Source organism: Microcaecilia unicolor, chromosome 2, assembly GCF_901765095.1.
Source record: "Microcaecilia unicolor chromosome 2, aMicUni1.1, whole genome shotgun sequence".
Lineage (NCBI taxonomy): Eukaryota > Metazoa > Chordata > Amphibia > Gymnophiona > Siphonopidae > Microcaecilia > Microcaecilia unicolor.
Window position 1 is genome coordinate 313849816 of NC_044032.1, and position 23817 is coordinate 313873632.

The 23817-nt window shown below is 43.8% G+C and overlaps 1 protein-coding gene across 6 annotated transcripts in view; it reads right to left on the minus strand.

Annotated features, from left to right (window-relative positions):
- Nucleotides 1-23817, minus strand: part of ZNF462 (zinc finger protein 462) — a 717470-nt gene that overhangs the window by 394036 nt on the left and 299617 nt on the right. The window lies entirely within an intron of this gene.

Consider the following 23817-nt stretch of genomic DNA (forward strand, 5'->3'; position numbering starts at 1 on the left):
TCCTTCTCTGCACATATTCAGCAGACTGCTAAAACCTGTTGTTTCTTTCTTTATAATATCACTAATATTCGCCCTTTCCTTTCTGAGCACAATACCAGGACCCTTATCCACACTCTTATCACCTCTCACTTAGATTATTGCAACTTGCTTCTCACAGGTCTCCCACTTAGCCATCTCATCTCTCTCCTCTTCAATCTGTTCAAAATTCTGATGTACGACTTATATTCCGCCAGTGTCGCTATGCTCATATTAGTCCTCTCCTCAAGTCATTTCACTGGCTCCCTATCCATTTCTGCATACAGTACAAACTCCTCTTACTGACTTATAAGTGCGTTCACTCTGCAGCTCCTCAGTACCTCTCCACTCTCATCTCTCCCTACACTCCTTCCCGGGAACTCTGTTCACTGGGTAAATCTCTCTTATCTACACCCTTCTCCTCCATCGCTAACTCCTTTTATCTTGCTGCACCATATGCCTATACTTCCTGAGCCGATATGTCAAGCTCCATCTCTGGCCGTTTTCAAATCTAGGCTAAAAGCCCACCTTTTCGATGCTGCTTTTAACTCATAACCCTTACTCACTTGTTCAGTACCCATATTTTATCATTCCCACCTTAGTAAATCCCTTATCTCTTATCTGTCCTGTTTGTCTGTCCTAATTAAACTGTAAGCTTTGTCGAGTAGGGACTCTCTCTTCATGTTCAAGTGTACACCGCTGCGTACTTCTAGTAGCGCTATAGAAATGATAAGTAGTAGTAGTTTTTGCACACAAACAGGAAGCAAGAAGCAGTATATTTTTGAAATTTTCTTGTTCTGGGCTCTGAATGGCACAGGAGCCCATTTTGATTTGGAGAATACTAGCTTTTGCTCCAGTGTTATAATTGATCCATATTTCAGTTACCTGTTATTGTTTAATGATTGAACTTTTTATGTTACACTGTTCAGTTTTTAAGACAAACAATTTAGTTTATTGCCTCTTTGTCTGGACTGATAAAATAATCTTGGTGGTTTGTGTGCTGGATCTATGAATGCTTTCTGGGAACTGTGGGACCACTGGGAGTGTGGCTCCAGTAACCTAGAAATCACAGGGGATAATTTGAGAGCGGGAGACTCGCCCAGAAGTGGTTGGGACCCAGTCGGTGGGAGGAGGGTGCTAGTGTAGAGCAAAGCGGCAGATGCAGGCAGACCTGAACCATGCTGGGGATAGACCCCCTAAGTGGCCGTTGGGTAACCCCAGGCAGGTGGCTAGGTGTTTCATGACAGGTAGTATGATCATACGTTTTAAATACATTAACAGGCTGGTCAAGGATCCAGTAGTGAATTCTTCCTCTCAACAACATTTGTTTAAAAGTTTGTCTTTATATTGAATGCATGATATCTTAAAGAGTTTTTATATGAATTCAGTAAGCTTATTTGGTTGATAGTGATATCTAATCATATGAATTTTAATGCAATTGGCTCAAAAGGTTGGCATGAGGGCCTCTTTCATCAAGTCACGCTAGTGAATGGGCTTTGTCAGCATTACCACACCAGGGACCTCTAGTGCGGCTTGAAGAAAAAAAAATGAGGCCCACAGTTTCCAATCTTTCTAAATATAATCTTATACACATTTTTAGTAGTCTCTTTAACTAGCTGTATTATATTGAGTTTCAAATTTTATTTAGGCAACAATGCAGTTTAATTGCCATATGCTAAGCAAAGTTTAATATAAGGCATTATACAGTACATTAGTCCTTTGCTATGTTACATTTGCTATTTCCTGGCTTAGAAAAATCATGATAGTTATGTTAATATATTGACTTTTTATTTGGATTAACATTTGATTTTTATTAATCGATTTATTATGGGGTCCTTCTACAAAACTACAATAAAAAATAACCTTAGGGCCCTGTTTACTAAGCCACGCTAGCGTTTTGTAGCGCATGCTAAGCATGTAGATGCTAAAAACACTAGCGCACTTTAGTAAACAGAGCCCTTTGTGTGCCGTTACGCAGGTTTTTCCTGCTTGCTAAGACTGTTTTTATTGTAGCTTTAAAATGTCCAATTTTCCATTTTCTGAATTAATGGCCATGCACTAAAGTTGACCAAATATACCAAGTGCTGAGGGTAGTGGATAATCTATTGACAACAGATGAATCAAACTATTCCCACCGTGGCCATGTTTTGCCTTTAAAGAAGTAGCATCAGGGGCTCAAAACTAGAAGGAATAAATATAATGCACTTCACTCTAGAATTAACAAAACTGGCAAAAAGCCACAGCATTCACAGCAAGGTTCCACAAAGCTTGCTAAAGTTGCCTTTAGCGTGGGCCATTAATAAAAATTAGTACGTGAGCCCTTACCACCACTTATTTTGTAGGCATTAAGAGCTCATGCACTACTCCCGCGGCAATACAGCTGCATTAAGGGGCCTTTTTACTAAAGGGTTGCTGCGCAGCAATGGGCTTGCCACATTGCAACCCAGAACAACCACAGGCCCAATGTACACTGCCCGGTTACCGCCAGTTTATTGCAGTAGCCCTTACCGCCACCTCAATGGGTAGCGGTAAGTGCTCCCCCAGCATGGCCACACAGTAAGAATAATCATACCACATGGCTATATCTTTTTAAGGAGCATTTTACCCGCTACAGTGAAAAGAGCCCTGGCGCGCAGCAAAAACGACCTTGCCGCTACCGCAGGGCCCTTTTTACCACAGCTTGGTAAACAGACCCCTAATTGATTTGTGGTCACACCCACTTTCCGCCCCCCCACCCCAAGAAATGTCTCCTCGGAGAAAAATTCCAAAAAATTCTTTAGTGCATAGTTTGAGTGCAGACATTCAGAACTTATTGCAAGATGTCTCCACCTGTCACATGGTATATCCTTTTACACTATAAACATGCACTAGGGCTTACCGCAGCTTAATAAAAGGAATCCTATATGTCTCCATGATAATTTTAATCTAAATTATGTTTATTTCATAGATTGAGGTTAACCAGCTAGGTGAAGAAACAGGGTCCACTATGAGCAAAGTAAGTCAGTGAGGAGGGTGTAGTGTAATCAATAAGACTCTTCCAAAGGGGTAACAAATGGCAAAGGCGTCTTAAGAGGATGTGCTTAACAGCGGCTAAGAGCGTTATTGCTTTGCACTGGAAAAAGCAAAGGGCTCCATCACAACTGGACTGGATTTTGAAACTCTCCATAGTTGGAGAATTTGAGCAGCTTACGGACAAAGGAGTGGGCATGTACAACCCAGCTTCTGAACTGTGGTCTCGATTTCATCATTTAACCCAAGCAGGACAGTTGGAATAAGGGGGAGGGGGTGGGATGGGGAGCGGGGGTGGTTGGGGAGGGAGGGAAGGGAGAAATGTCTGGGATAAAACTGTTCATGTTTCCAATGTTTGTATTGTGATGTTACCTAATAAAATATTTAAACAGTAAAAAAAAAAAAAAAAAAAGACTCTTCCAAAGGACCAAGGAGACAAGATGGAGAATAAGAACAGTACTCTTTATTCTGTTTTATAACTTGACTCAACAAGGCACTATGTTTCGGCAAAAATGCCTGCCTCAGGAGTCTGTGTCTGGTTATTGTGAGATAATCAATAAAAAAAACGAAACTGTACAACCAGGATCAAGTCTTTAAAAAGACTGATGTTGTCGGAATAAAATAGAGCAGCATCTTTAATATTGGGTGCTCTAAAGTGTGCAGGAGTCAGCAAAAAGTGATGTTTACTTTTGATGGTGTGTCACTTGTTTTAATGTATTTATTATTTATATATAGTTTAGGATTATTTACTTTAAATTGCACATACTAAAGGTTTTATGTGTATTTTAAATTGTTTGTATGTCTATGCAAAGATTTTCAGAACCCTAACAAGGCACATCACTGAAATATGGCTGTGTCAGGTCACCACAGAATCTTATAAACAGACTAGTGAAAAAGGCCCGTTTCTGTCAGAAATGAAACGGGCGCTAGCAAAGTTTTCCTCGGAGTGTGTATGTTTGAGAGAGTGTGTGTGAGATTGACTGTGTGAAAGAGAGTGAATGTACGAGTGTGTGTGTGTGTGACAGAGAGAGAGACTGGGCGCGAGTGTGTCCGTGAGAGAGACAGTGTGTGTGTGAGAATCAGAGTGTGTGCCAGGGGCCCCTCCCTGCTCCGTTCCAGTTCCAGGGTCCCCCCTCCATCCGAGTTCCAGAGTCATCCCCCCTCCAAGTTCCAGGGTCCCTTCCAGTTTCAGGGTCCCCCCCATCCTCCCTCAGAGTTTCAGGGTCCCCACTCTCCCAGTTCCAGGGTCACCTTCCCTCCCTCCCAGTTCCATAGTCCCCCTCCCAGTTCAAAGGTCGCTCTCCCTCCCTCCCAGTTCTACGGTCCTGTCCCCTACCTTCCTCCCTCCATGCGAGGTGCTTGGTGGGAACCTGAGACACTGCTTCTGGCGTCCAGCAGCTAAGTCCTGTCGTGACCCACAGGCAGCTGGAGGTCCCTCATACTGTTTCAGTGACACACATTGACAGGCAACGGCAGGGCTGACGCAGCCACGGGCACCCTGGATAAACTTTGTATTGTTGACAAATGATGTGAAAATACAGAGTTTAAAATTGGTGTTTCTACCAGGTAGAATAATTTTCAAAGCTGTTTTAGTGATATTTAATTTAGATTTCATGATATTCATATGTACAGATGGGTAGCTTTCAAATAAATTAAAAAGGTGTGCAGTAAGAAACCAAAAACAAAAACCTTTTGTCCTTTACCTGTTAAGGCGCAGTTTATCCAGTAGAAAACAGCTTTAGACATGTTTCAGATGTAAGAAGAAAAAAAAAAAAACGACAATGTGGATCAGCAGCTCCTAGGTGTGCTCGGTTTTGAGTGTATGGGAATGACGGCTGTGTTGGGGAGTGGAAACAGAGATTAACCAATGGGCTTCCTTGCTTACAGTGTAGTTGATTGGGTCACTTCCACTCGTGTGTAGTAATCGTCCTGCTGCATGGCCAGAGTCGGAGAGGAGAGGGGTTGCGGCAGAACGGTGAGCGAGAGGCTGCGGGAGGGTGGGTGAGGGGGACTGTGGGCGGGGGAACGGGGTGCAGCGGCGATTTTGTTTGGTTTTGAGTGTATGGGAATGACGGCTGCGTTGGGGAGTGGAAACAGAGATTAGTCAATGGGCTTCCTTGATTCGTTGAGTGTCTGTGCTCCGCCCTAACGTCATCACGTTTGACGTGAGGGCGGGGCAGACACTCATGGGATCTACACAACTACAAATTTAGAACGTTGAAATGTTGGAGGCTTCATTAGAACGTTGGGGTTGTGAATTATGTCTGGATGGGGCGTGGCTGAGGGCGGGTCTATGACTGAGAGGCGCTGACAGCCTAGCCTACCAACAGTACAGGGCTTCAGTGTTTCCCTGCCACAGAGTGAGCTTCAGAACGTTGGAGGTGAGAATTATTTATATAGATTAGTAACAGCAAACTTATGGCCACTGATGCTCTTGAGTGTATGGTTACCAGAATTCTTTTTGGCTGTCTTCTCTCTAAGCGTCTGTATTCATATTGCTGAGGACAGTTGCTTTTCTACATTAGCGGACTGCCAAAGGACCCTGAAATGCAGGCTTCCACAAATTTGTATTAAATCTAGGAGCCAACAGTTGAGACCTCTCTCGCTTCTCCTTCACCACTCCTCCAAAACTGTCCACACTAAACTTTAGTTTTTTTTTTTTTTGGGGGGGGGGGGGGGGGGGTGGCAGGAAAGGAATCCCTACCCACAGTAGTTCTTTTAGAAATTAATCTACTAAGGCTCTTTTCCTATTCTGTTTCTGTGGGCAAATAAATTTTAGCAAATCAGTTCCTTAAGGTACCTCTGCAAATCACCATAGAAGCCAGCGGTTTCTCTTCTCAAATCATTCTGTCAGCACCACCTTGATAGGTGAAGCAGAGTGGCAATTGCCTCTTGGTTTCACATATCACTATAGCCTGGGTCCCCACCAGTCTTCTCTCCCTCTCATAAGTACCCCCACCCCCAGTTTTTATCCACTCTCTCTCATATACCCTTTCCCAGTTTATATTGTCCCTCTCTCTCTCGTATACACCCCTCTGTTTATATCAAGCCCCTCTTTCTCATATGGCAAAATGGGGGAAGGACAAGGCATTTTTAAAATATGTTAGTGATAGGAGGAAGTACAAAAGTGGCATTGTGAGACTCAAAGGTGAAGGGGAGAAACAGGAAGAAGCTGATGAGGATAAAGTGGAATTGTTTAACAAGCGCTTCTGTGTTCACAAAGAGACAGAAATGGAAGTGTGGAAGGTCTTGAACGATTTTCAGATGACAGTGTTTGCAACGATGGGTCCAAATGGGCTACATCCGAGGGTAGATATTGAAAAAATAAAAGCCAAAAGAGGTGGCATTCAAGGAATTATAAAAGAATACAAAAAGAGAAACATAGAAAATAATATTGGATACAATTTACAAAAGCAAAGAGAAATACATCTGGAAAAAGCACAGACAGAAGAAAAAATGGATAAAGATGTAAAAAGAGAAGAATTTTTTCTGGCCTTTTGGAGAAAGGAGGAAGGCTAGAAATGAAATTGTAAGACTGTGATGAGGAAAAAGCACTCATGCTACACCAGTATTTCTGTTCTGTGTTCATGAAAGATCATCATAGAGAAGGCCTTTCGTTGGCTGGCAAAGATATACGGGAATGGAGTAGCTACTGTACCGTTCACAGAAGAAAGTGAAGAAATGGACAAATCCAAGGAACGAGTCGAGATCTATTCCAGGATATTGGGAGAGCGCAGAGATTATGATTTATTTAATAAATCTTTGGAGACAGGAGAGGTTACTATAAAGGTAAGTGCTTTTTGCTTTGTGATTAAACTATGCAAAATAAAATACTAGATACAAGACAAAATAGTAAATTAAAATTAGAATCAAGGAGGTTTTTTAAGCCGATGAAGATCTCACCCCCTGCAATCAGAATAAAAACTCTTTTTCTGGATCGGGGCTACAGAGGCTTTTTCCTCCATCACTGCGTGAAACTTATTGCCACGTCACTTGTTAATCACCTTTTGAGGATTAAATAACATTAATATTTAATGGTGTGGTTGAGTCCTTTTGATACGTGACAGAAGAGGTTCCACAGGATTGGAAAACAGCAAAACGTGGTCCCTCCTCACAAAGTAGTAACAGAACCTCAGTTTGGAGGTTGGAAAAAATAATGGATGCTCTGCTGAAAGAAAGGGAAAGAAAATGGGACTGCCTTTCTGTGTTTTTGCAACTACATTAAAAGTGGTTTACACTTGGGGAAATGAAGGGTTAAGTGACTTGCCCAGAGTCAAGGAGCTGCAGTGGGAATTGAACCCAGTTCCCCAGGATCAAAGTCTGCAGCAATAACCACTAGGCTACTCCACTCCACTCCACTGGAATCCAATGAGTTACAAGATCTGAGGTAACATGGATTTAACAAAGGTAAATCATGCCAATCAAAGCTGATTAATCTCTTTGACTGGGTTACCAGACATTGGATTGAGGACACATGCTAGATATAATTTACCTGTATTTCAGCAAATTCTCTAACATGGCTCCTCATAGGAGGCTCATTAATAAACCGAGTGGGCTGAAGTAGGACCCAAAATAGTGAACTGGATTAGAAACTGGTTGACTGACAGATGACAGAAGGGAGTGGTAAATGGAATCTCCTTAAAGAAAGAGGAATAGTGGACTGCCCCAGGGCACAGTATTAGGTCCAATTCTATTCAATATATCTGTGACATTGCTGAATTGTTAGAAAGGAAACATTTGCCTTTTTGCAGCTGACATGAAGCTCTGCAACAGGTTGGACAACCCAAGAGTGGACAATACAAGAAGAGAATTACAAAAATTAGAAGAATGATTTAATGTTTGGCAGTTAAAATTTTATGCAAAGACGTGCAGAATGATGCACTTGGGGAGAGTCAAAATCCAAAAGAGCTGTATGTGCTGCAGGGCAATAAGCTGATACGCACAGATAGGGAGAGAGACATTGTGACTAGGTGGTGGCCATAGCCAGAAGGATGCCATGCTGAATGAAGAGAGTCTTAACCAGCAGAAGAAATGAGGTGTTAATGCCCTTCTACAAGCCACTGGCAAGGCCCCATTTTGACTTGAAACAGTTCAAAGGAAGATGACAAAATGGTATGTGGCTTGTGCCAAAAGACATATAAGAAGAGAGTTGAAAACCTGAATATAGAGGAAAGAAAGGACAAGGAGATTGCTACAGATGTTTAAATATTTGAAAGGTATTAATATACAAATAAACAAATCTTTCCAAAGATAGGTAGAGAGGTGTGGTAGCCATGTTAGTCCACTTTTAAAGGTAATCAATAGAAATAAAACAAAATAAAACATGAAAAAGAAAATAAGATGATACCTTTTTTATTGGACTTAGTACATTTCTTGATTAGCTTTCGAAGGTTGCCCTTCTTCGTCAGATCGGAAATAAGCAAATCTTGGTAGATGACAGTATATATAAGTGAGACATCAAAGCATTTCAGTGACAATCTAACAGGGTGGGGATGGAGGTGGATGGGTGAGACAGGGGGATATGCATGGAGACAGGAGAGTGACAAACAAAGCAGTACAATTTACAATTTTATGGCTTATAATGGGCTAGAAAGCCCAGGTATCTATTAAGTCCTGTCTGGTGGGTGTCAAAATATTTAATCATTCTGACTTCAAAGGTCTTACGTTCCTGTATTGTTTTAAAGTTACCTTTCAGGATTCTTACTATGAAATCACTAGTACAGTGTTTTGTTTTTGTAAAGTGTTGCCCCACAGGCGTGGCATCCAGGCTAGCAATGGCGTTTTTCATGTGATGTCTATGTAAGTTAAATCTTGTTTTTAGCATCTGGCTTGTTTCTCCAATATAGCATCCTTGGTCACATTTTTTTACACTGGATGATGTATACCACATTGGAAGATGAGCATGTGAAGGATTCCTTTATGTTGAATGTTTTTCCTTTGTGAATGACTGTGGGGTCCTGTGAGATGTTTTGGCATAGTTTGCGGCTGGATATATTGCAAGGATGTGTGCCATTCTCTTCTTTTTGAGTCTGTGTTGGGAGCTTACTTCTAATTAGCTTGTGCTTTAAGTTGGGTGGCTGTCTGAAAGCTAGCACTGGTGGGGATGGGAATACCTCTTTCAGTAATTCATCCTCCTGGAGTAGAGGCTGTAGATCTTTTATGATTCTTCTTTTTCCAGCTCTGGGTTGTATGTCACTATAACGGGGATTCTGTCTGTGGCTTTTTTTTCTTTGTACTGTAGTAGATTTTCCCTGGGTGTTTTGAGGGAGGAGGCAATATTCTTGGAGATTATTTTGGGATTGTAGCCTTTATGTTTGAATGATGCAGCCAGGATTTCTAGGTGTCTGTCTCTGTCCCCTGGGTCAGAGCAGATACGGTATCATCTTGTGGCTTGGCTGTAAATAATGGATCTTTTTGTACGTGAAGGATGGAAGCTGGAGTTGTGGAGATAGCTGCATCTGTCTGTGGGTTTCTTGTATATAAACAAGTACAGCCACATCTGAAGAAACTCATACCAAACCAGCCTTCTGTGGGCACATTCTACATGCTACCCAAAATCCACAAACCCGGAAACCCTGGCAGACCAATCATATCAGACATTGGCACACTCACGGAGGAAATATCTGGACTCAGAGGGAATTCTGAAACCTCTTGTGCACAAAACAAACAGCTTCATACAAGATACCACAGACTTTCTGAATAAATTGAAAACTATCAAGCAATTACCACCTAGCACCCTTCTGGTCACGATGGATGTAGAATCACTATACAGCAACATCCTCCATGCGGATGGCATAGCTGCATGTGGGAGGTTCCTAAAAACATCAACACTGGACCATCAATACTCACCAGAAACCATTACAAAACTAATCAAATTTATTTTAACTCACAACTACTTCCGCTTTAACAATGATATCTATCTACAAATAATGGGCACTGCGATGGGCACCAGGACAGCACCCAATATGCCAACCTCTTTATGGCTGAACTGGAAGAGACATTTCTGAATACATACCAGACCAAACTCCTAAAATACTACCGGTACATTGATGACATTTTTATGATTTGGACTGAGGGGGAAGAATCTCTAAAACAATTTTACAATTCATGGAACAGCTAGTTCAGGAGCCGACAAGAGAAGGAAAAATACTAGACTTAGTCCTTAGTGGTGCTCATGATCTAGTGCAGGGGGTAACGATACGAGGGCCGCTTGATAACAGTGATCATAATATGATCGGTTTTGATATTGGCATTGAAGGAAGTGAAACTAGGAAATCAAGTACGCTAGCGTTTAACTATAGAAAAGGTGATTACGACAAAATGAGAAAAATGGTGAAAAAAAGACTGAAAGGAGCAGCTCGCAGAGTAAAAAACTTGCATCAGGCGTGGATGCTGTTTAAAAACACCATCCTGGAGGTTCAGGACAAATATATTCCACGTATTAGAAAAAAGGGAAAAAAGACTAAACGTCAGCCGGCGTGGCTAAACAGTAAGATAAAGGAAATCATTAGAGCCAAAAAACAATCCTTCAGAAAGTGGAGATGAGAACCAACTGAAAGTAACAGGATAGATCATAAGGAATGCCAAGCCAAATGCAAAGCGGAGATAAGGAGGGCAAAAAAGGACTTTGAGAAGAAATTAGCGTTGGAAGCAAAAATACATAGTAAAAACTTTTTTAGATACATTAAAAGCAGGAAACCGGCCAAAGAGTCGGTTGGGCCGCTGGACGAAAATGGTGTTAAAGGGGCGATCAAGGAGGACAAAGCCGTAGCGGAGAAATTAAATGAATTCTTTGCTTCGGTCTTCACCGAGGAGGATTTGGGGGGGACACCGGTGCCGGAAAGAATATTTGAAGCGGGGGAGTCGGAGAAACTAAACAAATTCTCTGTAACCTTGGAGGATGTAATGGGTCAATTCAGCAAGCTGAAGAGTAGTAAATCACCGGGACCTGATGGTATTCATCCCAGAGTATTAATAGAACTAAAAAATGAACTTGCGGAGCTACTGTTAGAAATATGCAATCTGTCCCTAAAATCGAGTGTAATACCGGAAGACTGGAGGGTAGCCAATGTTACTCCGATTTTTAAGAAAGGTTCCAGAGGAGATCCGGGAAATTATAGACCGGTGAGTCTGACGTCGGTGCCGGGCAAGATGGTGGAGGCTATTATTAAGAATAAAATTGCAGAGCATATACAAAAACATGGACTGATGAGACAAAGTCAGCACGGATTTAGTGAAGGGAAGTCTTGCCTCACCAATCTAATGCATTTTTTTGAGGGGGTAAGCAAACATGTGGACAATGGGGAGCCGGTTGATATTGTATATCTGGATTTTCAGAAGGCGTTTGACAAAGTGCCGCACGAAAGACTCCTGAAGAAATTGCAGAGTCATGGAATCGGAGGTAGGGTATTATTATGGATTAAGAACTGGTTGAAAGATAGGAAGCAGAGAGTAGGATTGCGTGGCCAGTATTCTCAGTGGAGGAGGGTAGTTAGTGGGGTCCCGCAGGGGTCTGTGCTGGGTCCGTTGCTTTTTAATGTATTTATAAATGACCTAGAGATGGGAATAACTAGTGAGGTAATTAAATTCGCCGATGACACAAAATTATTCAGGGTCGTCAAGTCGCAGGAGGAATGTGAACGATTACAGGAGGACCTTGCGAGACTGGGAGAATGGGCGTGCAAGTGGCAGATGAAGTTCAATGTTGACAAGTGCAAAGTGATGCATGTGGGTAAGAGGAACCCGAATTATAGCTATGTCTTGCAAGGTTCCGCGTTAGGAGTTACGGATCAAGAAAGGGATCTGGGTGTCGTCGTCGATGATACGCTGAAACCTTCTGCTCAGTGTGCTGCTGCGGCTAGGAAAGCGAATAGAATGTTGGGTGTTATTAGGAAGGGTATGGAGTCCAGGTGTGCGGATGTTATAATGCCGTTGTATCGCTCCATGGTGCGACCGCACCTGGAGTATTGTGTTCAGTACTGGTCTCCGTATCTCAAAAAAGATATAGTAGAATTGGAAAAGGTACAGCGAAGGGCGACGAAAATGATAGTGGGGATGGGACGACTTTCCTATGAAGAGAGGCTGAGAAGGCTAGGGCTTTTCAGCTTGGAGAAGAGACGGCTGAGGGGAGATATGATAGAAGTGTATAAAATAATGAGTGGAATGGATCGGGTGGATGTGAAGCGACTGTTCACGCTATCCAAAAATACTAGGACTAGAGGGCATGAGTTGAAGCTACAGTGTGGTAAATTTAAAACGAATCGGAGAAAATTTTTCTTCACCCAACGTGTAATTAGACTCTGGAATTCATTGCCGGAGAACGTGGTACGGGCGGTTAGCTTGACGGAGTTTAAAAAGGGGTTAGATAGATTCCTAAAGGACAAGTCCATAGACCGCTATTAAATGGACTGGAAAAATTCCTCATTTTTAGGTATAACTTGTCTGGAATGTTTTTACGTTTGGGGAGCGTGCCAGGTGCCCTTGACCTGGATTGGCCACTGTCGGTGACAGGATGCTGGGCTAGATGGACCTTTGGTCTTTCCCAGTATGGCACTACTTATGTACTTATGTACTTATACCATTCTACAATCAGATTCAAAATTGACTACTCCCCAGAAAACTCAACATTTTGGACACCACAGTCTCAATCAGCAATGGCAATATACAAACATCTATATACAAGAAACCAACAGACAGATGCAGCCTATCTCCTCAACTCCAGCTTCCATCCTTCACGTACAAAAAGATCCATTATTTACAGCCAAGCCACAAGATACCACCGTATCTGCTCTGACCCAGGGGACAGAGACAGACACCTAGAAATCCTGGCTGCATCCTTCAAACATAAAGGCTACAATCCCAAAATAATCTCCAAGAATACTGCCTCCTCCCTCAAAAATACCCAGGGAAAATCTACTAAAGTACAAAGAAAAAAAAAAGCCACAGACAGAATCCCCCTTATAGTGACATACAACCCAGAGCTGGAAAAATTAAGAATCATCATAAAAGATCTACAGCCTCTACTCCAGGAGGATGAATTACTGAAAGAGATATTCCCATCCCCACCAGTGCTAGCTTTCAGACAGCCACCCAACTTAAAACACAAGCTAATTAGAAGTAAGCTCCCAACACAGACTCAAAAAGAAGAGAATGGCACACATCCTTGCAACATATCCAGCCGCAAACTATGCCAAAACATCTCACAGGATCCCACAGTCATTCACAAAGGAAAAACATTCAACATAAAGGAATACTTCACGTGCTCATCTTCCAATGTGGTATACATCATCCAGTGTAAAAAATGTGACCAAGGATGCTAAATTGGAGAAACAAGCCAGATGCTAAAAACAAGATTTAACTTACATAGACATCACATGAAAAACGCCATTGCCAGCCAGGATGCCACGCCTGTGGGGCAACACTTTACAAAAACAGAACACTGTACTAGTGATTTCATAGTAAGAATCCTGAAAGGTAACTTTAAAACAATACAGGAACGTAAGACCTTTGAAGTCAGAATGATTAAATATTTTGACACCCACCAGACAGGACTTAACAGAGATCCGGGCTTTCTAGCCCATTATAAGCCATAAATTTGTAAATTGTACTGCTTTGTTTGTCACTCTCCTGTCTCCATGCATATCCCCCTGTCTCACCCATCCACCTCCATCCCCACTCTGTTAGATTGTCACTGAAATGCTTTGATGTCTCACTTATATATACTGTCATCTACCACGATTTGCTTATTTCCGACCTGATGAAGAAGGGCAACCTTTGAAAGCTAATCAAGAACTGTACTAAGTTATGTCCAATAAAAAAGGCATCTTATTTTCTTTTTCATGTTTTACTTTGTTTTATTTCTATTGATTACAAAGATAGGTAAGAAGCAGAACTAGAAGACATGAATTGAGGTTGCAGGGCAAAGTATTAATTAATTTATTTATTTATAGCATTTATATCCCGCTCTTTCCCACTCGATAGCAGGTTCAGTGCGGCTTACAATGTACAAAGTGTCGCAGAGATAACACAATGTATGGCTACAAAGTATCACAGAGGTAATACAATATATGGGTAAAAAGAATCACAAAGATAATACAATTGTATAGAGAAGGATGGGATGAAGATAGGTGGGGGGAGGTAGAGGCATGTTTAATGTTAGTGGTGTGGATTTTGAACGTAAATTAAGTTGGGTCGTTTGGATAGGCTTGTTTGAAGAGGTATGTTTTCAGCAGTTTTCGGAAGCGTAGGTGTTCATTTGTTGTTCGAATGAATCTTGGTATGGCATTCTTCACAGAGTAGGCAGAGAATGCCCCTCCCAGTGGAGGTGATGGAGACAAAAACAGTGAAGGAATTCAAAATTGCAAGGGATAAACCCATAGGATCTCTAAACAAAAAGAACTGGAATCAAAACAAAACTCAAATGATCTCATGGCTATTGATGTGTTATGATGGGCAGGAGTGGTGCTAAGAAAGCAATTCCAGTAATTGGTAAGTAAAGGCTAGTGCCAGGCAGACTTCTAAGGTCCATGTCTTGAAAACAGCACACAGAACATAATCAAGTATGTGTATTTTATATCACATTCAGGTGCTACGTATGTCAAAGAGGGAGGTGAAGACATCTTAAGGATGAAATTCAAGAGAACTTTTCCAAAACTCACTCAGTCCATCAGCAGCAGTTTTGAGAAAAAAAGGTAGTGGCTTTTGAACTGAGTAATTTTGCATAGAGTATTCAACACGAAGTCATTAAAATACCATGGACTTAGTGAGTTTTGGCACATGAATACGCTACAGTAAATGTATGTTTTTTGTACTCCACCCAGAATTGTAGATGGTGCAGAGCAGAAATTAATACATACATACATTTTGCCTTGGTGAACAAAACAAATTATATAACTAAAAACTGACAAAAAATGGTCTGAGTTTTGGAAAAGTGCTTTTCAGTTAGCAAGTAAAATGAAGATACATACCTTTAGCAGGTATTCTCCGAGGACAGCAGGCTGAATATTCTCATGATGGGTCGTCGTCCAAGACAGCCCAGGAGATTGGAACTCTTTAGAAAAAACTAGGAGTTTGTAGAACATTCCGTCGCGCGGGCCCGAGTGCACTGCGCATGTGCGAACGGCTTCCCGAGCCCACGACGCGAGCGTGTCCTTACTAGTTGAATAAACAGCAAAAAAAAAGAGAACTGGAACAACTCCAAAGGGGAGGAGGGCAGGTTGTGAGAATATTCAGCCTGCTGTCCTCGGAAAATACCTGCTACAGGTATGTATCTTCATTTTCTCCGAGGACAAGCAGGCTGAATATTCTCATGGTGGGGTATCCCTAGCCCCCAGGCTCACTCAAAACAAAGAACTTTGATCAATTGGGCCTCGCAACGGCGAGGACATAACATACATTGACCTAAAAAGAAACACAACTAAGTGAGAGTGCAGCCTGGAACAGAACATAAATGGGCCTAGGAGGGTGGAGTTGGATTCTAAACCCCGAACAGATTCTGCAGCACCGACTGCCCAAACCGACTGTCGCGTCGGGTATCCTGCTGAAGGCAGTAGTGGGATGTGAATGTGTGGACTGATGACCACATTGCAACCTTGCAAATCTCTTCAATGGAGGCTGACTTTAAGTGAGCCACTGACGCAGCCATGACTCTAACATTATGAGCAGTGACATGGCCCTCCAGAGTCAGCACAGCTTGGGCATAAGTGAAGGAAATGCAATCTGCTAGCCAATTGGAGATTGTGCGTTTTCCGATGGCGACTCCCAACTGGGCGGACTGTCTGTAGGGCTTTGTCCGCTCCACGTAAAAGGTCAATGCTCTCTTACAGACCAAGGTGTGCAACTTGTCCTCACCAGGGCGGGTATGTGGATGGGGAAAAAATGTTGGCAAGACAACTGACTGGTTCAGATGGAACTCTGACACCACCTTCGGCAAGAACTTAGGGTGAGTGCGGAGGACTACTCTGTTGTGATGAAATTTGATATACTAGGGCTTGGAGCTTACTGACTCTACGAGCTGAAGTAACAGCCACCAAGAAAATAACCTTCCAGGTCAAGTACTTCAGATGGCAGGAATTCAGTGGCTCAAAAGGAGCTTTCATCAGCTGGGTGAGAACGACATTGAGATCCCATGACACTGGTGGAGATTTGACTGGGGGCTTTGACAAAAGCAAACCTCTCATGAAACGAATCACTAAAGGCTGTCCAGAGATAGGCTGACCTTCTACACGTTGATGATAAGCACTGATTGCACTAAGATGAACCCTTATGGAGCTGGTCTTGAGACCAGACTCTGATAAGTGTAGAAGGTATTCAAGCAGGGCCCATGTAGGACAAGAAAAGGGGTCTAGGGCCTTGCTGTTACACCAGACGGCAAACCTCCTCCATTTAAAAGAGTAACACTTCTTCATGGAATCTTTCCTGGAAGCAAGCAAGTCTAGGGAGACACCCTCTGACAGACCAAAAGAGGCAACCTCTAAGCTCTCAACATCTAGGCTGTGAGAACCAGAGACTGGAGGCCGGGATGAAGAAGCGACCCTTCGTTCTGGGTGATGAGGGTCGGAAAACACTCCAATCTCCACGGTTCTTTGGAGGACAATTCCAGAAGAAGAGGGAACCAGATCTGACGGGGCCAAAAGGGCACAATTAGAATCATGGTTCCGCGGTCTTGCTTGAGTTTCAGCAAAGTCTTCCCTACTAGAGGTATGGGAGGATACGCATACAGAAGGCCTGTTCCCCAAAGAAGGAGAAAGGCATCTGACGCTAGTCTGTCGTGGGCTTCAAGTCTGGAGCAGAACTGAGGGACTTTGTGATTGAGTTGAGTGGCAAAAAGAACCACAGAGGGGGTGCCCCACGCTCGGAAGATCTTGCGAACTATGTCCATGTTTAGTGACCACTCGTGAGGTTGCATATCCTGCTCAAACTGTCAGCCAGACTGTTTTTTTACGCCTGCCAGATACATGGCCTGAAGAAGCATATTGAGGTGTGCCCAAAGCCACATCCTGACGGCTTCCTGACACAGAAGGCGAGATCCGGTGCCCCCATGCTTGTTGGTATAATACATTGCAACCTGATTGTCTGTCTGAATAGAAATGATATGATTGGAAAGCCGGTCTCTGAAAGCCTTGAGAGCGTTCCAGATAGCTCGTAACTCCAAGAAGTTGATCTGAAGATCCTTTTCCTGATAGGACCAAGCTCCCTGAGTGTGAAGCCCATCTACATGAGCTCCCACCCCAGGAGGGATGCACCTGTTGTCAGCACTTTTTGTGGCTGAGGAATTTGGAATGGATGTCCCAAGGTCAGATTGGATCGAATGGTCCACCACTGAAGGGAACTGGAAAAATCGGTGGACAGATCAATTACATCCTCTAGATCCCCTGTGGCTTGGCACCACTGGGAAGCTAGGGTCCATTGACCTGATCTCATATGTAGGCGTGCCATGGGAGTCACATGAACTATGGAAGCCATGTGCCCTAAGAGTCTCAACATCTGCCGGGCTGTGAACTGTTGAGACGCTCGAGCCAAGGACAAAAGGGCCAAGTAGGTTGTCTGCCCTTGCCTGGGGAAGATAAGCTTGAGACGTCCGTGTGTCCAACAGAGCTCCAATGAATTCCAATTTTTGAACTGGGACAAGGTGGGACTTGGGATAACTGATTACAAACCCCAGTAGTTCGAGCAATTGAATAGTCATCTGCATGGACTGTAGAGCCCCTGCCTCCGAGGTGCTCTTCACCAGCCAATCGTCAAGGTAAGGGAACACATGCACTCCCAGTCTGCGTAGCGATGCTGCAACAACTGCCAGGCATTTTGTGAAGACCCTGGGCGCAGATGCTAGGCCAAAGGGCAGTACACAGTACTGAATGTGCTGAGTTCCCAGTCGGAATTGAAGAATCTTCCTGTGAGCATTGAGATATGGGTATAGGCATTCTTTAAGTCCAGAGAGCATAGCCAATCATTTTCCTGAATCATGGGAAGAAGGGTGCCCAGGGAAACCATCCTGAACTTTTCTCGGAGAAGGAATCTGTTCAGGGCCCTTAGGTCTAGAAAGGGGATGCATCCCCCGTTTTCTTTTGCACAAGGAAGTACCTGGAATAGAATCCCAGCCCTTCTTCCCCTTGTGGAACGGGTTCAACCGCATTGGCCTTTAGCAGGGCGGAGAGTTCCTCTGCAAGTACCTGCTTGTGCTGAGAGCTGAAGGATTGAGCTCCCGGTGGGCAATTAGGAGGCTTGGATACCAGATTGAGAGTGTATCCTAGCTGAACTATTTGAAGAACCCACCTGTCGGAGGTTATAAGAGGCCACCTTTGGTGAAAAAATATCAACCTCCCCCCGACAGGCAAGCCGTCTGGCACGGACACTTTTTCTGAGGCTATGCTGCACTGGAGCCAGTCAAAAGCCCGTCCCTTGCTTTTGCTGGGGAGCCCTAGGGGCCTTAGGCGCACGGCGTTGATGAGAACGCACATGCTGGGACTGAGCCTGAACCGGCTGCCGAGAAGCAGGAGTGTACCTATGACTGTTATAGGAATAGGGAGCACTCCTCTTCCCCCAAAAAAGCCTCCTAGAAGAGGAGGCGGATGCAGAAGGCGTCTGGCGGGAGAGAGAATCCATGTCGTCATGATGCTTTTTGATCTGATCAACCATGTCCTCTACTTTTTCTCCAAAAAGATCCCCCCCCCCCCCCGAACATCCGCCATTCACTGCTAGGTCTTCTGATCCAGGTCAGAGAAACGCAGCCATGAGAGTCTGTGCATCACTATACCTTGGGCAGCTACTCGGGATGCTACATCAAAAGTGTCGTAAGACCCCCTGGCCAGGAATTTGCAACACGTCTTCTGCTGCCTGACCACCTGATGAAAAGGTTCAGCAAGCTCCTGAGGAAGTGCTTCAACTAAACTGGACAGTTGCCTGAGTTCCGTAAGTGAATGCTCGTGTAGAGCTGTTATGTTTGGATCTTGGCGGCGAGCATTGCAGCCTGATATGTTCTTCTCCCAAAAGAATCCAAGGTCCTAGACTCTCTGACTGGGGGCACCGAGGCAAAGTCTCTATTACTCTTGGCTCTTCTGAGAGCAGGGTCCACCACCATGGAATCGTGAGGAAGTTTGGCCTTCCATTACAGGCTCTCCATGGACTCTGTACTGGGACTTCTTGGGGACCACTGGATTAGAGAGAGGGCAAGACTAATTCTGCATCAGCACTTCCCTGAGTGTATTGTGCAGGGGGGCCGTTGCAACCTCAGCAAGTGGAGAAGGATAATCCAGGACCTCGAGCATCTCAGCCTTGGGCTCATCCACAACCTCCATAGGGAATGGAATGTCCTTAGACATTTCCCACACAAAGGATGAGAAAGAAAGATTCTCAGGTGCAGACATCCTAGTTTCAATTGGTGGAGTGGGATCAGAGGGGCGGCCACATGACTCTTCCTCCGAGAAGTACCTGGGGTTCTCCTCCTCTTCCCACAAGAGTTCTTCATCGGTGTCAGACAAAAGCTGTCTAAGAGCAGCCCGAACCTGAGCCTACCTCGACGTCGAGGATCGACAACCTCGTGGGGGGTGTCGAGAAGTCAACTCCAGCCTACACTCCAGTGAAGCTTCCTCCACCAACGTCAAGGGGGAATCGACCCAGGTGGCAGCCAATGCCGGCACCGGAAGCGGTACCGAGGACGGAGAACTCCTCACAGGTGATAGCCCAGATGCTGCCTCTACAGTTGGTACGGAACGCGCAAGCACCCCCGATACCGAGGCAGACTGGTGAAGCAACCCTTCCAGAAGCTCCAGAAGAAGGGCCCTGATGCACTCGTCGAGAGCTTCCATCGGAAAAGGCTGGAGGGTTGGTGCAAGAATGTGAGGGGGCTTGAGAGCCGGTACCAGGTTGCCAGATGACCGACGCAGCGGCACTTCTTGTAGGGAGAGTGAGCGGTCCTCCCAGCGCCGACGCTTCTTGGGTGCAGACTCCCTCGGCTCCCCGGAGCTCTCGGTACCGTGCATGGAAGGAGATCGATGACGGTGCTTTTTCGCCTTCGCTCGACGCCTGTCATCGGGACTCCTCGGTACCGAAGAGGAGAACGTGGAATCCTCACGCCTCCTCAGGGTCGGGTCCGATGAAGGTCGGTCCCGGGGGGCCTCCATAGCAGTAGGCCTCGAGACAGGTAGAGACCCACTCGATGCCTTGCTGCTCCCAGCTCGATGCGGTCTTTCGGTAGCCATTACCTGGACTCTCTGTGTTGCTGCTTCCCTCGACGTAAACGCCGATGACGCCGACCTCGGTACCGATGTCGATGTCAAAGGACCGGACCAATCAGAAAAAAGTCTCTCACACTAAGCCTCTCAAGCCACCTGGGTCCTTTTCTTCATCAACTTACACAGCTTACAGGCAGCTGGAAGATAATCAGGCCCAAGACACTGGAGGCACCACGTGTGGGGGTCGGTACCCGAGATGGTCCAGTCGCAGTGAGTACAGCGTTTGAAGCCGCTGGGAGTCTTTGATGACACGGGTGGGAAAATAGCGCCCGCGAAATCAAAAGGCTCGACTGTGCCAAATAAAAAGGCACAAAAAAGGGAAAAAAGACGCGGCCGAGTAGCCTAAAGGCGGCTGCAAAGAAAAAAGAAAGGAAACTTCCAAGAGGGAGGAAAACCTAAAAAAATAAGGGAAACAACTATTTTTTTTATTATTATTATTATTATTTGATACGTATAAGTAGAAAAAAGAAAAGAGGGTGCGATAAACGCAAAAAAAAAAACCCGATTCTCCTGAGCCGAAAATAGGAAGTAGCAGCGAACACAACTCTCCTGAAGTGCGGATCAAAAAGAACTAGTAAGGACACGCTCACGTCACGGGCGGGAAGCCATTCACGCATGCGCAGTGCGCTTGGACCCACGCGACGGAGTGATCCAGAAACTTAAAGATTTTTCTAAAGAGTTCTGGTCTCCTGGGCCGTTGCAGACGACCTATCATGAGAATATTCAGCCTGCTTGTCCTCGAAGAAATGTTAATATGGTTAGATTGTTGGTTTATTGGTTTAATCATGTATTAATAACGAATACTAGATGGACCATGGAGGTTTTTATCTGCTATTAATTACTATGTTACGTGCATGACTGAGTGAGTGGATCCGAGTAACTGGGATGTGACTGTGATATGACTGAGTGAGTCCAAGGGTGTGTATTGTGTATGTGAGTTAGTGAATGAATGAATTTGGATTGATGGCTGTGAATGAGTAGGTGAGGTGTGTTGAGAAAGCGGGGATGGGGGATGTCTACAGGCATGTAGGTGAGGTCTGTGTGTCTAAGTAGAAGGGTATGTGTGTGACTGAGCAAGTGCATTCTACTGTGTGGCTGGGTGCAATGTGTTCAAGTGGGTATAATGTGTGTCAAATGTTTTCTGCTGCTTTCTCTTTTTTTTTTTTTTTATCTACTCTCACAAGAACATAAGAACATGATCATCATCATACTGGGACTCACCGAAGGTCCATGAAACCCAGTATCCTGTTTCTAATAGTGGCCAATTAGAAAAGGTACAGAGAAGGGTAATGAAAATGATAAAAGGGGCGGGATGACTTCCCTATGAGGACAGGCTAAAGAGGCTAGGGCTCTCCAGCTTGGAGAAGAGATGGCTGAAGGGAGATATGATAGAGGTCTAAAAAATATTGAGTGGAGTGGAACAGGTAACCGTGAATCACTTGGTTACTCTTTCCAAAAATATTAGGACGAGGGGGCATGCAATGAAGCTATTAAGTAGTAAATTTAAAACAAACCAGAGAAAATATTTCTTCACTCAACATGTAATTAAATTCTGGAATTCGTTGCCAGAGAATGTGGTAAAAACCGTTAGCTTATCAGTGTTTAAAAGAGATTTGGATAATTTCCTAAAAGAAAACTCCATAAGCCACTACTGATACGGACTTGGGAAAATGTACTGCTTATTTCTAGGACATGCAATACAACAGTTAGTAGAAATTGTGGTGTATGTATGTACTTGCGACTTGTTACTACATCTAGTTCTTTTTCTTAGGGAAAGTCTCATACAGTCGTAGGGGTCTTTTTCATACTACGCCAATCATGGCGTACTCCAGTTTTACGACAAATATAATCACAGACGATCCCTTCCTCCATCCTCTTATTTTGCTCTTATAAATTTTCTCTATTTTATACCTTTTTTTCGCTCTTTTTCCTCTTTTTTTATTCGTGTTTGCATGAGGAGGACACTCCCACAGGTTCAATTAGTACACGCTAAGTACTGTACACCCTTGTGTTGAAATAAATTTATACATTTTAATCTAGGCTGTACTAATTTTGCAATGAAAACATAACTTAGCTTAAATTTCCAGGTACAGATATTTCCCCGACAGGTGCCTGCTTCGCTCAATGTGGCTTTCTCAAGGGGTTAGTCTGACACTGGTTAGCATAACAGCCTTTTCTCACTCTGATCGAGAAAAGGCTGTTATGCTAACCAGTGTGAGACTAACCCCTTGAGAATGCCGCGTTGAGCGAAACAGGAACCTGTCGGGGAAATATCTGTACCTGGAAATTTAAGCTAAGTTATGTTTTTCATTGCAAAATTAGTACAGCCTAGATTAAAAATTTATAAATTTATTTCAACACAAGGGTGTACAGTACTTAGCGTGTACTTATTGAACCTGTGGAAGTGTCCTCCTCATGCAAACACAATTAAAAAAAGAGGAAATCTAAGGTGTGTGGGCTGGCAATGATATCGAGGGAGGGGGAGGAGGGAGGGCTTTGGAGGGATAGGGGAGTCAAAAAGTGTACAAATATGTTTGGATGATGATATAGTTATGCTGTCTTAAGCAACATAGTTAGTTGGTGAATCTTGTATAGTGAAATGGTTAAAGTAGAGGTGTAATGCTGAAATTTCACTAAAAACTGTTTGAAACAAAGCATAGGGAAGGGGGGGTAAAAATGTTAAAAGTTTGATGACTGTTGGCAGTGCTGTATTTTTGTTGATGTTACTTTGTTGGGTGTGATTTTGCACTGATGTCATTGTGGTGTATTGGATCGGTTCCTTTTGACTTGTCATCAATAAAAAAAAAACGTTGAAGAACATAAAAAAAAAAAAAATGAGGAACAAAGCGAAAAAAAGTATAAAATAAAGAAAATTTATAAGAGCAAAATAAGAGGGTAGAGGAAGGGATCGTCTGTGATTATATGTCGTAACACTGAGGTATGCCATGATTGGCGTAGTATGAAAAAGACCCCTACGACTGTATGAGACTTTCCCTAAGAAAAAGAACTAGACGTAGTAACAAGTCGCAAGTAACATACATACACCACAATTTCTACTAACTGTTGTACTGCATATCGGATGAAGTTGTAGTAGAATTGTGCCATACGATTTGATCAGTATTTCTAGGATAAGCAGCATAAAATCTGTTTTACTGTTCTGGGACCTTGCCGGGGTACTTGTGACCTGAATTGGCCACAGTTAGAAAGAGGATACTGGGCTTGGTGAACCTTCAGTCTGTCCCAGTATGACGCTTATTTCTAAGTAAAGTAGCTATCCAGCACTGGCTGCATCATTGGGCTACTTGCTTCAAGGCCAGAGCAGAGGAGAAGGTGTGTCCTGCCAATTGGGGACAACAGCTTACTGAAGGATTGACACAATCACCTTTTTTTTCTGCTGGTTATGCTTTCCCTATGCATATCAGCATCCCTCTGCTTACTGTACATGTTTTAAGGAGTATGGAAAGGGGATTCAACAGTTTTCTTTTTGCTCCTTTGCACATGTAGCTCAGTCAGATTAACCCTCCATCATAAATCTTCAAGGGCAACTGCCTGGGGTTTTCCC